The sequence below is a fragment of the Xyrauchen texanus genome, chromosome 2 (genome assembly GCF_025860055.1).
Source record: "Xyrauchen texanus isolate HMW12.3.18 chromosome 2, RBS_HiC_50CHRs, whole genome shotgun sequence".
Classification (NCBI taxonomy): domain Eukaryota; kingdom Metazoa; phylum Chordata; class Actinopteri; order Cypriniformes; family Catostomidae; genus Xyrauchen; species Xyrauchen texanus.
The window spans coordinates 56,719,270-56,734,964 of record NC_068277.1 but is presented as its reverse complement, the minus strand read 5'-3'; positions in this window follow the sequence as shown (position 1 = coordinate 56,734,964).

Sequence of the window (15,695 nt, the reverse complement as noted above, 5' to 3'; positions counted from 1 at the left end):
CTAATGTTACTGGTTATGGCGAGCAGCTAAGGTTCTGGATAATTCTGTGCTGTTATAGGGTGTTATAAAAACTAAAGATGGCTAAAAAACTACTGGAAAATTAATGTCACAACGATAAGCCCCCCAAAAGCTGCCAATGCTGAAACATTCCGAGTCAAACCAGATGTAATAAACAGAGGTTACATTAAACGGGACCTATTATGCAAAATTCACTTTTACATGGTGTTTGTATATAAATGTGAGTCGGCAGTGTGTGTACACAACCACGCTACAATGTTAAAAGTCCACCCACTCCTCTTTCTTATATTTCTATTAATAAAAACAGTGTGTCAAAATGAATGGTTTTCATTTATGCTCTAAAGTGACGTCACGTTAGAGCAGGCCTCGCCCACGACTGGTGACAGACTCTACCCTATTATCATAGATCCTCCCCTGAGTGATCTATACACAGTCCACCATTGTTTTCCATGCTGGAGCAGATACAGTGAGAAGAATAATGTCTCAGCTTCATAAGCGTCTTAAGTGTTCTGTTGAGCAGCAGCTCATTTGAATTTAAAGAGACACACACGAAAACAGTGTGTTTCTGATTCCACCCAAAAAGAGGCATTTACAACATGGTATAATAATGATCCGTGGGGTATTTTGAGTTGAAACTTCACAGACATATTCTGGGGACACCTGAGACTTTACCATCTTGTAAAAAGGGGCATAATAGGTCTCCTTTAAACTAATTCTCTGTCACTTGCCTTTAAAAAAAAAAAAAGAGACACTGACAGATAATTCCAAATACTGTCCGTCATTTTGGAAGATAACAAGATGAAAAACATTTAAACCAAGCCTTTGTTTTATTAATAATCTTTACTAGATTCATATCATGTCGCGCTGTGAGCAGGAATGGATTATGACTTGCAAAGGCCCTGGGGCCAATTATCTTCATGTCACGATGTGACTGTGGTATTTTTTGATTAATTACCATGAGAATACTATCAATCCAATAAGGTAATTAATCATAATTCACTTATTAAAGCTAATTCCTTACAGTAGAAATTGTGAGCTCATACAACTAGACATTGTATTATGATTTCAATGGTGGAGAATAATCTAGTTCTTTGTCATTTATCTCATTTATAATGGTTGTCGAATGCAACTAATTCCGTAATGCATTTCATTACCTAATAATGTACAATAAGCACAGTTTAATTGAGTTAATAGCTCACGGTGGCAGGGCGGAGGGCGGGGCCGGGTCGTGATCCTACACACCCGGTCCCGTATTAGGCTAATTATGCCTCCGGGATAAAGGTCGACTGCAGGGGATCGTGCGGGAGAGAGACAACATAAACACACACATGACGGACATGTCCGTGAACGATCTCTCTCTCCCGCACGATCCCCTGCATTATAGTATACTATATAGTAAACTATATTCTTACCTATCCGAAAAATTGTTATCAGATCAAATCTATTGTTAACAAGTATTGATTTATTTTAGCTTCAGATTCTTCATTAAAAGAAGTTTTCAAATATCCTCCGATGTTTACTTATAAAAGATCTCAAAACTTGGCGAATATGCTAGTGTGATGACAAAAAAGCATACATACAAGGTTGTTTTCCATATCGGAATTGTACAGCATGTTCAATTATATTACAATGTAAAAATTGAATATGTTTTTCCACAAAAAAAGTATACCATATTAAGTCCTGTAGAACATGGTCGAGTAAGAACGTGATTTACCTACTCCAAAGTCCATGTCTATTGATATATGTTGGAAAAACATTGAGATCTTTGAAGATTAGCGTGAGTGAACACAAATCAGCCATTCGCAGACATGATGTTACCTCTCCGATTGCTAGACACTTTATTGAGTCTAATCACAGTATCGAACAACTTAAATATATAGGTACTGAGAAAGTAATGAATTCTCACCGTGGTAGATATCGCTTTACAAAGAGAGGTGCTTTGGATGGCATTATTGCCTGATGTGTTATTGTTCCCATCATTATTTTCAGTTATTATTTGTTGTTCCATATGGAGTTGAACTGGAGGCAGTGGATTGATTGCTTGGTTATGATCACCTGAAGATTTGTAGCATGTTCTTTCTATTTAAGTGTTGAGAACAAGTGAATTGTTACACAGATGAAGGCAGACAGCAGAAACGTTTGTACTATTTTTATCTCCTGTTTGAACTTAATGAAATTATTTTTAGAGTGCAGACCTTTTTCCATTTACTTAGAAAGGCTTTGCCATGGCGAAATAAGTGCCAGAACTTCCTGTTCAATACAAAACCTGAGAGAGGCTCTCCCAGGTGGAAGAGACCAATGAGCCAAATGTCCAAATGAGACCTAATGCATAATAATAAAACAAAATCTTGAGTAGGCCTAGCCCACCACTATCAATTGGCCCATGTAACTTATTGAAATGTAAACTGGGATGCTTACCAGTCCAAATGAAGGACTTCACTATGCTATCAAATTGCTTGAAATAAGAGAGGGGGACAACTACAGGGAGAGATTGTAACAGGTAGTTACATTTTTAAATAAAAATGTATTTTAGTAACATTAACCTTCCCAATCATAGATAAATGTAATGAAGCCCAATTGCCCACATCGCTCAAAAAACGTTTTATTAAGGGGTCAAAATTTATTCTAACTAAATCACACAAATTTGCTGGGAATAACATGCCCAAATACCTAATGCCCTATTTGGGCCACTGTAAGGTGCCCGGCTGAAAAGCAGTTAGTTTGCGGTACGCTGTCAGAGCCAAAGCTTCGTATTTAGACCAATTGACTCTGTATCCTGAGAATTTAGAAAATTCATTGATAATTCTGTGGAGGCAAGGCATAGATCTAGTGGGGTCGGAGACAAATAATAAAATATCATCAGGGTAAAGCAAAAGCTTACGCACCACACCTCCCTCCACCACCCCTGGAAAATCATCTTCCCTTCTTATCGCGGCTGCTAATGGTTCCAGGGCAAGACAGAATGATAATGGGGAAAGAGGGATAAATTGCCTAGTTCCCCTATCCAGATTAAAATAATCTGAAATTAATCAATTTGTTTGTACCTCTGCTACCTGGTGTCTATAAAGTAACTTAATCTATCCAATAAAAGTATTCCCAAACCCATATATTTCCAAAATCTTAAAACGATAATCCCATTCTACCATATGAAACACCTTTTCAGCATCAAGTGAGATGGCAGCGACTGGAGTCTGATCATTCACCTTGATATATTGCCTGTAGACAGGGCTTTAATTACCTCTCCAAGCTCCTCCAAGGTTATCTCAGAATCAAGATAATTTTTTTGCTCAGTCGTCTGTTTAGGGAGTTCTAATGGTTCCACAAAGTTTCTAATATCTTCATCAATAGACAAAGACGTGGAACTAAAGATCAAGAATTCTTTAAAAACATTATTAATATCAATGTCCGAGGTAAAAGTTTCACCACCAGCAGATGGTAGGAGGGAATGGTAGAAAAATACTCTAGCCAAAAGCTTCCCTGCTTTATCCCCTAACTCAAAGTATGACTGTCTTGCCCTGAATAGCCAAAACTCCACTTTCCGCAACAAAAATAGTATTATATTTAAATCGGGTCAATTCTCTGAGGCCATCAGGCGACATTCGGCGCTTCAGCTCTGCTTTGACACTTTTAATTTTCCCTTCCAACTCCACGAGTTCTCATTCTTTGGATTTTTTTCATGAATGAGGCATACCGTATGATCTGACCCCTAAGAACCACCTTAAACTACGCCTACTGAGGACACTGAGGACCAGTTGGTCTCCAAATACACATTTATTTCAGCCTTTAACATTTGTTGGAATTCAAGATTTTTTTAAAGTGATACATTAAAGCGGATACATTAAAATGATTTATTTTTCTCCGTATGTGGCAACACCTCTAAACTCACCAGGCTATGATCTGAGACTAAAATGTTTCCAATTGAGCAAACAGATGAAATGAGGGATTTAGGTATATAATAAAATATCTAGTCTAGAATAGATCTTATGAACTGAAAAATTATAGTCCCCACCAGATGGGTTCAAAAGTCTTCAAATATCTGTAAGACCAAGATTTTTACATATACTGAGAAGCATCAGTGTTGCTCTAGGGGGCTTGCACACTTTTGCTTCTCTATGATCAAGGACTGAGTCCATCAAAAGATTAAAGTCTCCTCCCAGTATTATATCATGAGGGGTGCCAGCGGCTTGCAACATCCCTTCAAAAAAAGCCCTGATCATCAACGTTAGGTGCGTAAACATTAGCCAAAAGCAACTTTTGCACCTGAATTTCTGCAAAAACAATAATAATTCCTGTTTGGAAAGATGCATTTCTTGAAGAAACACAATATCATATTTCTTACGTTTAAGAAGAAAAATAACTTTCCTTCTTTTTATGGGGTGCCCTATCCCATTCACATTCAATGTGAAAAGAGACAATCCACTCATATTAACATTTTACATTTTGACATATTAGAAAAAATAGATTGTGTGTCAAAAACAAGATTATAAAGACCACATTCCAACATTAGAGCAACAATCAAACCCTGAACCAAACAAACTGAAAAAATAAAAATGTGTGCATGACAGTGCCAACTGACGTCCATCCCTCTAAACTCAAACAGTCCATGTATGCCTACGAGAGCCCCCACGACAACTTTGCTGTCGGATTGCTCAAGTCCTGTGCTTCTATACAAATTCTGTGAGACAGAATTACATAACAGAAGAAAATATATAAAACAAACTCCAGCCAGTAGGCAGAATAAACACAAAGAATGTGTAGATTCATCCACATACAGTCCGGAAGGTGTGTTCGTCCCCAAAACAAGCTCCAGCCTCTAGCAGAACCAACACGCACACACACACACACACACACACACACACACACACACACACACACACATGTTGGGTTTCCATGTTTTATGGGGACATTCCATAGACATAATGGTTTTTATACTGTATAAACTTTATTTTCTATCCCCTAACCCTACCCCTAAACCTAACCCTCACAGAAAACGTTCTGCATTTTTACATTGTCAAAAAACATAATTTAGTATGATTTCTAAGCTGTTTTCCTCATGGGGAAATATTCCCCACAACGTCAAATATTTCTGGTTTTACTATACTTATAGGGACATGTGGTCCCCACAAAGTGATAAATACAAGCTCACACACACACACATTAGTGCTGCAGATGGCCTAATCCTTCCAGTGTTCTGAAAAAAATATTCCACAAAACAGACTCCATCCAGTAGGAGGCACAAGTACAAAGAATGAGTAGATTCATACTCAACTGTCCCAAAAGAGTGCTATTCCACAAAACATACTGCAGCCGCTAGGCAGAACATCACAAAAAGAAACAAAAAAGGTGCCCAGTTTCCTCTGACAGTCAAGTGAATGTTCAGTGAGTCAAGCTCACTCGGGAGCAACATGTAAATCACCAAATGGCTTACTCATTCCAATGACTTTATGAAAGACAGATGATCTCAGAAATTTGGTCAGAATTGATTGGGGCCTGTTTCTCTCAGCCGATCTCCAAGCCGGCACTCTGTGATCTCACTCCATTTCCAGTTTATGGCCTGTTATGTCGAGCAGACTCAGGAAGAGCTCGTCAAGGAATTTCGCCATATCTCGCTCTTCCTCGTTCTCAGGAATTCCAACAATTCGGATGTTGTTTCGCCGATTATGATTCTCAAGGTCTTCCAGCTTTTCCTAGATGCACTGCAAATCTGTGTTGGTCGCTAGTGGATTAGCAGCTAATTCCCTCTCCGATGACTCCAGATCAGAATCAGAAAAAGCTTTATTGCCAAGTATGTCTTTTACGCATATAAGGAATTTGTTTTGGTGTAATAAGGAGCATGTCACTCATTCTCTAAATATAAAAAACAAGTATTAAAATATAAGCAAGTAAACCCAGTATATATTAAAAGTAAGAATAAAAATAAAAGAGCAGCAGAGTAAGTACAGTGGCATGTAGAGCCAGAGGTGGAGTGTGGAGAGTGTCAGGGTGGGTACCGGGCCTTGTTGATAAGGCAAGTGGCAGAAACTGTTCTTGTGGCGTGTAAGTACAGTGGCATGTAGAGCCAGCGGTAGAGTGTTGAGAGTGTTAGGGTGGGTACCGGGACTTGTTGATAAGGCAAGTGGAAGAAACTGTTCTTGTGGCATGAGGTTTTTGTCCTGAGATTAGCCAAAATCTTTCCAGCACGCTTCAGGGTCCTGGAGGTGTACAGGTCCTGGAGCGGCGGCAGATTGCAGCCAATCACCTTCTCTGCAGACCGGATGACATGCTGCAGTCTGCCCTTATCCTTGGCAGAAGTAGCAGCATACCAGATAGTGATGGAGGATGTGAGGATGGACTCGATTATGGCTGTGTAGAAGTACACTATCATTGTCTTTGGCAGGTTGAATTTCTTCAGCTGCCGCAGGAAGTACATTCTCTGTTGTGCTTTCTTGATGAGGGAGCTGATGTTCAGCTCCCACTTGAGGTCCTGGGAGATCATAGTTCCCAGGAAGCGGAAAGACTCCTGTAAAAACTGCTGTTCACTTTTGATTCTAACTTTGGTTCGGATTAATTGAACGGTTACTGGATGTCCGGTTAGAACATTAAGTCTCACACCAGGGTGTACATGTAGATGATTTATTGTGTGTGGTTCTGTAAACATAAATGTACATCACAGATGTATAAACAGTACTAGACCTATAAAGCAGTACTTAAATACTGGTTATAAATATAAGCAGCATGGTAAAAGGCATTAGAGAACTAGTCATAAAGCAAATATTATATATAAACATTATTATGCTACCACACTAATAACTGATAAACATGCCCGTACAATGTTATAATGCAGATATAACATTAAATAATGTACAGATAAATAACATGGGAGGATTATATGACATTTAGGCGATAGGATAATGTGCAAACATAATTATCAATGTAAACATTTAGATGGAATGCTGCTATAGCAATCTTTACTCTCTCTCATAAATGTATTATGCAACAAAATATGCAAATGTACTTAAAATTAGTTGCACGCACACATATAATCCACAAATTCCTTAGCTGGCAATACTTCTGACTAATTTACACATCCACACACCTACACATCCTTTCTCCATAATATCTTGTTTCCAACTCCCCGGAAAGTTTTGGAACAGTCCAAATCACGTACAGAAGAGGGGGAGCTTGTAAGAGTCCATTTCTGAAGGGTGACCTTTTTTACAACTCCACAGTGTCGATTGTGGTGTCACAGAGGGTGATGGGGGCAGGTGCAGGTGAGGCTGAGTTCTTCCTGAAGTCCACAACCATCTCAACTGTCTTTAGAGCGTTGAGCTCAAGGTTGTTTTGATTGCACCAGGTCACCAGGTGGTCAACCTCCCACCTGTAGGCGGACTCGTCACCATCAGAGATGAGTCCGATGAGGGAGGTGTCGTCCGCAAACTTCAGAAGCTTGACGGACTGGTGACTGGAGGGACTGTACAGGGAGAAGAGCAGAGTAGAAAGAACGCAGCCCTGGGGGGATCCAGTGCTAATGGTCTGTGAGTCGGAGACGTGTTTCCCCAGCTTCACATGCTGCTTCCTGTCAGACATGAAGTCAGTGACACACCTGCAGGTGGAGTCAGGCACACTTAGCTGGGAGAGCTTCTCCTGGAGCAGAGGAGAATCCACAAACGGGATGATGGTGTTAAAGGCAGAGTTGAAATCCACAAACAGGATAATCTGGATCATTGATTATCTAGATTGACAAGATAATCTATTCGTTTCTCGACATCCCAGATTCTTGTAGCTAACACCGTAATCGATTGACATATTACAGCAAGATCCTCCAAGTCGCAACGATCTTCTTTAGCATTACCGACATGCTCGTCAGTTGCCGTTGAATTTCTCCCGCCGCAATGTCCAAACTGAGTTCCTAGACTCCCGGACCCCTGTCAGAGGTATCAGCTTGAGCACGTAAGTGTCTTTTAATGTCTCCAGAGCCCGAGGATTTTGAATTGACATATTGTCTTCATAGAACAGTTATGAAACAGAGTGTAGTGAATCTCACCTGTTTATGACAAAAAAAAGAATGAAAAACTAGCAAAGTGCAGAGAGCTCGCCTTTCACACGTCCGACCCTCGCTTGGCATCACATTACTTTTCACCAATTGGTCATTTGAAAGTCAAATGTTCAATGTTTGTAGAACAGCATTCTTCCACCTAAGAAACATTGCTAATTATGTCACATGCTCTCTGTTGCTGATGCCGAAAAATTAATTAATGCGTTCATGACCTCAAGACTAGATTATTGTAATGCATTACTGGGAGGATGTCCAGCAAGTTCAATAAATAAACTTCAATTGGTTCAAAATGCAGCAGCCAGAGTGCTGACTAGAACCAAGAAATATATTATATTAGCCCCATTTTATCGTCATTACATTGGCTACCTGTTCAATTTCGTATTCATTTTAAAATTAAGTGACCTTCTACCACGCTATATTTCATCACATTTATTATGATCGCAAAACTCTGGCCTGTTAATAGATCCTAGAATATCAAAATCCACAAAAGGAGGAAGATACTTTTCCTATTTGGCTCCTAAACCATGGCATAGTCTCCTTAACACTGTTCGGGGCACAGAAACACTCACTGAGTTTAATTCTAGACTGAAGACTCATCTATTTAGTCAGGCATACACCTAATTTATACTTCACCACACAATTAGGCTGCTTTAGTTAGGTCTGCCGGAACCTGAAACATTGATCATGATCTATAACTCTGCAAAAAATGCAATGGCATCTACGCTAATATTATTCTATTTGTTTCCATGTCTCAACCTCAGAACTCCTATACCGAGGTCACCTGAAATGGCCAGATCCAGTTCCATTCCTGCTTGGTATTGGACTCCACTGCTACTTGTCTGTGAGTGATGATTACAAAATGCAGCCAGTGCCAGCCATACATCACTTCAGTCTATTACGATGGACCTCAGAGGATGAACTGATGCCAACTCCAACCATAAGACATGGGATACTTCATATGCCATTGCCTGAACCTTGGATTTAGGATAGACCTCACTGAAATTACTGGCCTGTTGAACTTCGAAGCACCTCACTGATCTCGGCCTCCATCACCTTTGTCTATTGATGGATGTGGCAGCGGGGGTGTGGTCAAGTGCCCGTCCGGAGAGAGGGAAGCTGTAAGGGCACTTACATTAAAATGGAATGCATAAACTATCAATACATTGCCAAAAAATTCAGACAACTAATAAAGGAGAATGCATCTATATGAACTTCTGCAGTTAATCCAGGATGAACTTCAAAGACATTAGTCATTACATTTTACAGTTCTTACAAAATCTTAGTTTAAACACTGGCCCTTAATACTTACTTAGTTTAATAATTTTAAACCATGACTTCCAAAGCACATAAATAAGTAATATTGGGGAGCCTGGTTACTCCCAATGTCATTTTTCTCTAAATTTTAACCAAATTTTTGGGGAGTTTTGTGTTCCTTATTATTATTATTTAATTATATATACATACATATATATATATATATATATATATATATATATATATATATATATATATATATATATATATATATATTGAAGGGGAAGGTCAAAAATCCCTTGTCTCTTCAGTTATATCGATACATATATAAAGATGTATTGATCACTATGTATCTATATTCTGTTGCTTAAACTTCTTTAATAAAGTGATGAATTAACTATATGCATTCAGCACATAATCAATTTTATTTTTCTTATGCATAACTGAAATATACTTCGAATCATATGTGTGTTAAGAGTTAATTTTTGATTTCATGCACATTCCTTGAAGCCTCTCTCTCTGTTCTGCACGGAGGCTGACTTGAAGGTCGTCTTGGGAATAAGCTTGAGATGAGACACCAGGGAGAATGTTAAACATATGTTCCAGATGTATTCTGTGGTTGATTTTTACCTGTCCATGACTAATTATATGATTTAAAATCCTATGTAATAGCACTTGAATAAGTAGAAGTGTAAATTTTCTCTTATTATTTCTTTCCTCTCCTTTGCCTGAGGGGTGAATATTTCTTATCTCACTGTTTTGGTTAAAATGACCTGATAAATGTGTGCTCTGGTTCCCTTAGTGCAGCAGAGAAACACTGTCGTTCGTCAGTGTTTCGTGTGTACGTATTGACCTTCTACCCAGGTTTTGAACCCAGGGAGACACAGCAGGCAGACTTCGAAGACGCCCGAGACCATCTGCGAGGTCACTTCAGATGTAAATCTCGGGCCAGGACGACAATTGCGCTGATTAATGTTGATGTGCTATAGCTATCTATATGTTGTGACTTTATGCTCTGTTAGCCAATCAGGAGTTAAATAATAGAATATACGTCCTTGCAAATGGTATAATTGATGTAAAATTTTGTGTAAGGTATGAGTTAGCTTTCGATCTCCTCGTGAGACTTTGCCGCTGCCTGTACCAATTTCACTGCAAACTATTCTTCAGTAAATTTTGGATTCTTTGATTGAACTTCTTGACTCCTGGTTTTTCTTTCTCCTTATCTGATCCGGGCCATAACTGTTATACCCCTAACAGTTTGGTGGAGGATTCACGGGCAATCACTCTGTGGTGACATCTCTGGCAAATCAGCTAACAAGGTAGGAAGCTTTTATTAATTGTTAGGGCTGTCTGACTGGAAGAGATTTTGAAGGGGAGCGGGAGAGCTTCACTCCTACAGGGTGTGTGAAGAGAAGTCGCTGAGAGAGCTGTTTAAGGGTTAAAACAGCAAACAGCGCAAGTGATACGTGCTCTGTGGGGGGCTCAGGTGGGCATTGGGCTCAGGTGGGCATTGGTGTAGCACCACCCCGGCAGAGTGCGTCCCTGGACGGGAGGTCCAGTGGCACCGTAAACCTGCTCAATTTCCTCCAGCTCAGATAGGGGATCCCCGAGCTTAGTGAATCAGGCAGTTAGGGATTCAGATATTAGTTATAAAATAAAATAAAATACAATAGGGATTGTTTTGCCAGGGATGCATCAGGAGCGGTCCCAAGTAAATAAATAAATTGTGACCCTAATTGGTATGGATCAGTATATGTGACCAGGATGTTTGTGAAGAATACTTTGTGGTGAAATTGTGTAGAAATCCAGTATTGTTGCTGCTATAGTTAATTTATCCGCTTAAAATATTTGCTGCTAAAATCTTTTCGGTAGTGATTTTCAACTGTGACCAAGAAAAATGTCTGATAAAGGGAATTTTCTGAGTAGTTCTGACCAAAACGAGCAGGGCACACGCTGTAAACAGCTCTGCTCTGACGAGCTCAAATCGAAGAAATGTGCATGAAATCAAAAAGTTAACCCTTAGCGGACTGGACAATGTTTATTCTTGGGCTGTTCTTTTCATGTCATGAATGAAGCCTGATGTAAGATTAACTAAACTGAGAGGGAGCAGCTGTTGAATGGCCATGTGTCAGATCATAACTCCTTTTATATCAAAGTGATGAGTAAGAATATTTAAATTATAAAAGGAGTGATCACTTTAAAGCGATTGAATTGTATTTGGGAAATCACATTATCTGGACAAACAATAAAGCTTTGAGTGTATTGCGTTAAACTGAAGTCAAATAAGTTATTGAATTTTAAACCAAGGGTGTATTTAAGATAAGTGTTGTTATATTTAGGCTGCAGAACAAAAAAGACGCTGATAGGGCCAAATATTTATCCGTGTTTGCCTATTCATGGATTTGTAAACTGGGTGGTATACCGTTAAACCATGAAAAGGCAATTCCAAATATGATGGACGGATGGTCTATTTTGATTGCCCAGCGTGATAGAGTGGCAAAAATTATTGGGCAGGAAGTCGGCTGTGATCTGTGTAGTTTGAGTAAAGCTTTGGAGGCTGTTTGTAAAAAAGCCGAACGTGCTGTGAAGGATGGGACAGCTCTCAGCCCTCCCTTGGCCCCCACCTTCTCTTCTCAGACTGTTCAAGCGGCGGCTGCTTTCAGCGCTGTGGATCAGACTGATAATCAGACCGATGGGCCATATGCTGAGGCGCGCAGATTGTTGAATGTGGCTGTTTCGCGCCCCCCCCCTATAACATTTCAGAGATTCCTGCCGTGCAGGCAAAGCAGATTAAGAAACCCATTGAGACGGCATTCACCGCCCCAATCCGACATCAGGACTGGGGAGGATTGAATGCTGAGATGGGGGCTGGCTGTGAGGATGGTCAATGGGTCAGACTCACAGCTGCTGACAAAAACAGTTTGCTTGCAGGATTGGAACCGTTTAAGTTGTATAACCCAAACAAAATTCTATGGGACCGGCTAGAAGCCGTTGCTAGGCAACAGAATCTGGGGATGGCAGATATACAGGCTTTGGTTGAAGGTTTGGTTCCCCCTAGCAAATTAAGGGCGGTTCAGATGGCTCCTTTCCACCCCAGAGTCCCCACAGATTGGCCTGAGTTTTGTGAAGCTTACTCAGATTACAAGATACGCGTGAAAGATATTTTGGGTCGGGGGTCTTTTCCCTGGACCAGTGTAACACAGATTAAACAAAGGGCTGGCGAAAACCCCTTAGAATACATTGAGCGCTTTCGCATAGCCTATGAAACGTACTGTGCTGCAAACAACAACATGGAAGATCTTGATTCTGCCATAGTAATAGAATCCGCTACAGGCGGATTGAATAAACAATACCGAGACATGTTGTTGAACAGTGCCATTGACATCAGATATTGGGAGGATTTGCTTCGTTGGTGCTCTGTAAGCTGGAGCCGTTTGCAAACACGTGAGGATGATGTCAACGTGGGTAAAGTATCTGCTGTTTCAGTTGAAGTGGAAATGAGTCCCCGCAATAACATGACCTGCTATAATTGTGACGAAAAAGGTCATACCTCTAGAGATTGCACCGAGCCTGTTGCCAGATGCAGAAATTGTAACAAAGAGGGCCACCTTGCTAGGCGTTGTCGAAGTGGTAAACAAAAAAATCACAGAAATGAGAAAAAGGAAGGTCTTAAAAATGATGTGTTTGTCAACAGTGATGCTCCGAAGTTTAACTCTCTCACTACAGCTGAACTCAAAAGCTGAGGCAGCTGATAGGTGACTGAATAGGGGTCAGCGGCCTCCGGTTCTTGTAATTATGCAGACACCGCCCATTCATACATGCGTTGTTAGGAGGCCGGCAATGCCTTATTTTGATTGACACGGCGCGACTGTATCAATTACAGATCTCGATCTCGAGATCACTTCTGAAACTTTGTATATAGAAGGTTTAAATGGCACAAATGTATTTCATAAATCTGTTCCTGTCCCTCTAACCCTTTCTAACTCTGAAACTGTATATTGGACTGAATTTTGGGTGGGGAGAAATACTGTGGGAACCCTTATCGGTGTTGACATTCTGAAAGTACTCGAGGCTGATGTTTTGTTTTCTCAGAATAAGCTGGTGCTTGGCTGCAATGAAACAATTCGCTTATCTCAGAGTGGCCCCCACCATGAGCGAAAGTGTGCAGTGGCAGGATCTGTTAGTCTAACTGAGACTCGCTCTGAGTGGAAGTTTATAATTTCCAAATTCCCTGATGTATGGGCCAAAGATAAATATGATTGTGGTTTAGCACAGATTCAGCCACTGAGCATCCCGGGCCCTTTGCATGAGGCTAAAAGACAATATCCTTTGAAAAATGAGGCCCGAGAGGGGGCTGACATGGTTGTTGATGAATTATGCAAACGGGGAATTGTGATCCCCTGTGCTTCCCCACTAACTCTCCTATGTGGCCTGTCAAAAGCCAGATGGGAGCTGGCGTTTGACCATTGATTACACTTCTCTGAATTCAGTGTCTGAGAAAATGCACCCTCTGGTGGCCAACCCCACAACTATCCTACATGAGATAGGCTCGAACATTGTCTTTTTACTGCTTTAGACATTTCTAACGGTTTTTGGACTTGTCCCCTAGCCAAGGAGGATCAAGGCAGATTTGCTTTCACCAGCAGGGGACGCCAATGGACATGGAGTCGTTTGCCACAAGGTTTCTGCAACTCACCCACACTGTTTCATCAGGTACTAGCATCCTTCATTGATCCGGTAAGAAAACAACTTGAATATGACGGATCTGTTGTTCTACAATATGTGGATGACATTTTAATTGCTAGTCCAACCAAGTTTAAACATTTGACTGCTGTACAGACTGTTTTGAATGTCCTCCAAAACGGGGGATTCAAAGTTAACTTGAAGAAGGCACAACTAGCACTGCCTGAAGTGACTTATTTGGGGCAAATTGTGGGTGTGCACGGCAGACGCATCACTCCTGAATGAGTTAAAGCTATCATTGAACTTCCAAAACCAAACACAGTTACTGGTCTAAGGCAAGTAATGGGTCTTTTGAATTACTGTCGCCAGTATGTTTCTGAATACACTGAACTTTCTAAACCACTCACAGAGGCGTTGAAAGGAGGAAAACCTGGATCGGAGCTGATCGACTGGACTGAAGAGATGGAGGAGGCGTTTGTGAGTATCAAAGAAACTCTTGCTTCCTCCCCAGCATTACGTCATGCCGATGCCAGCAGGCCGTTCCATCTATGGACATGGGTGGGAACTCGATCCTATTCAGCGGCCCTGGGTCAACGGGTTCCAGGAAGAAACTCCTATGGGATGGTAGGCTATTACTTAGCTCCTATTCCTGTTTCAATGGCAGGACAGCATCCGTGCCTGTTGATATGCGACTGTGCAGAATGGGCCGTAAAGATTTCAGAGGACATTGTGACTCATCAGAAGAAGGAACTGCACACAACTGTGCCCGACTGATCGAGACGGACAGTCAGAGCCCTCTTCAATCTGAACCACTTTCTGATGCCATGAAGCTGTTCGTGGATGGTTCCAGCTTTCATGAACAGGGAAAACGCTTCACTGGCTGGGCGGTTGTAAATGAACATGGTGAAACTGTTGACTGTGGTTCTCTTTCAGGAGGAGGGGCTCAAGTGGCCGAGCTGGTCGCATTGACACGAGCATTGCAGTATGGCCAGGGGAAACTAGTTAATGTTTACACTGACTGCCATTATGCATATGGTGCTGTTCATGACTTCGGCCCTGTGTGGAGACGCAGAGGATTTCTAACCACTGCCGGTCTGCCGATCTCTCATCAACAGCAGGTAAAAGAACTTATGAATGCCTGTGATCTTCCTGCAACAGCAGCAGCTATCAAAGTCACTGGACATGCAACGGACAATTCTCCTGAGGCCACAGGAAACCGAGCTGCTGACACAGCTGCCAGAAAGGCTGCAACACGGACTGAGACTTGCGTGAGTGTTATGGCTCTTGCCCATCAGGAGAGTGAGACCCCCAGAGACATTTTTAAACTCTACGATAAAGACGACTCGGAAGAGATAGAACAATGGACGAAATTAGGAGCTCAGAAGAATGCAGAAGGACTGTGGAAATTTAATAAGCGTTTTGTTTGTCCTGTTTCTGCTAGAACTGAACTAATGTCTTTGTATCATGGTTTGGCACATGCAGGTCCTGAAAAACTACATGCAATGATTTCCAAAACCTGGTGGTGGCCACGACTGAGGGCTTCTTGCAATGATTTTTGTAAGAGATGTCTAGTATGCCTTAAGGTTAATTCTTCTTCTAAGCTGAAAATTCCCTTAGGACATGCCCCTCGACCTCAAGGGCTGTGGACACACCTCCAAATTGATTTCATAGGTCCACTGCCCCCTAGTGGAGGTTTTACATACAT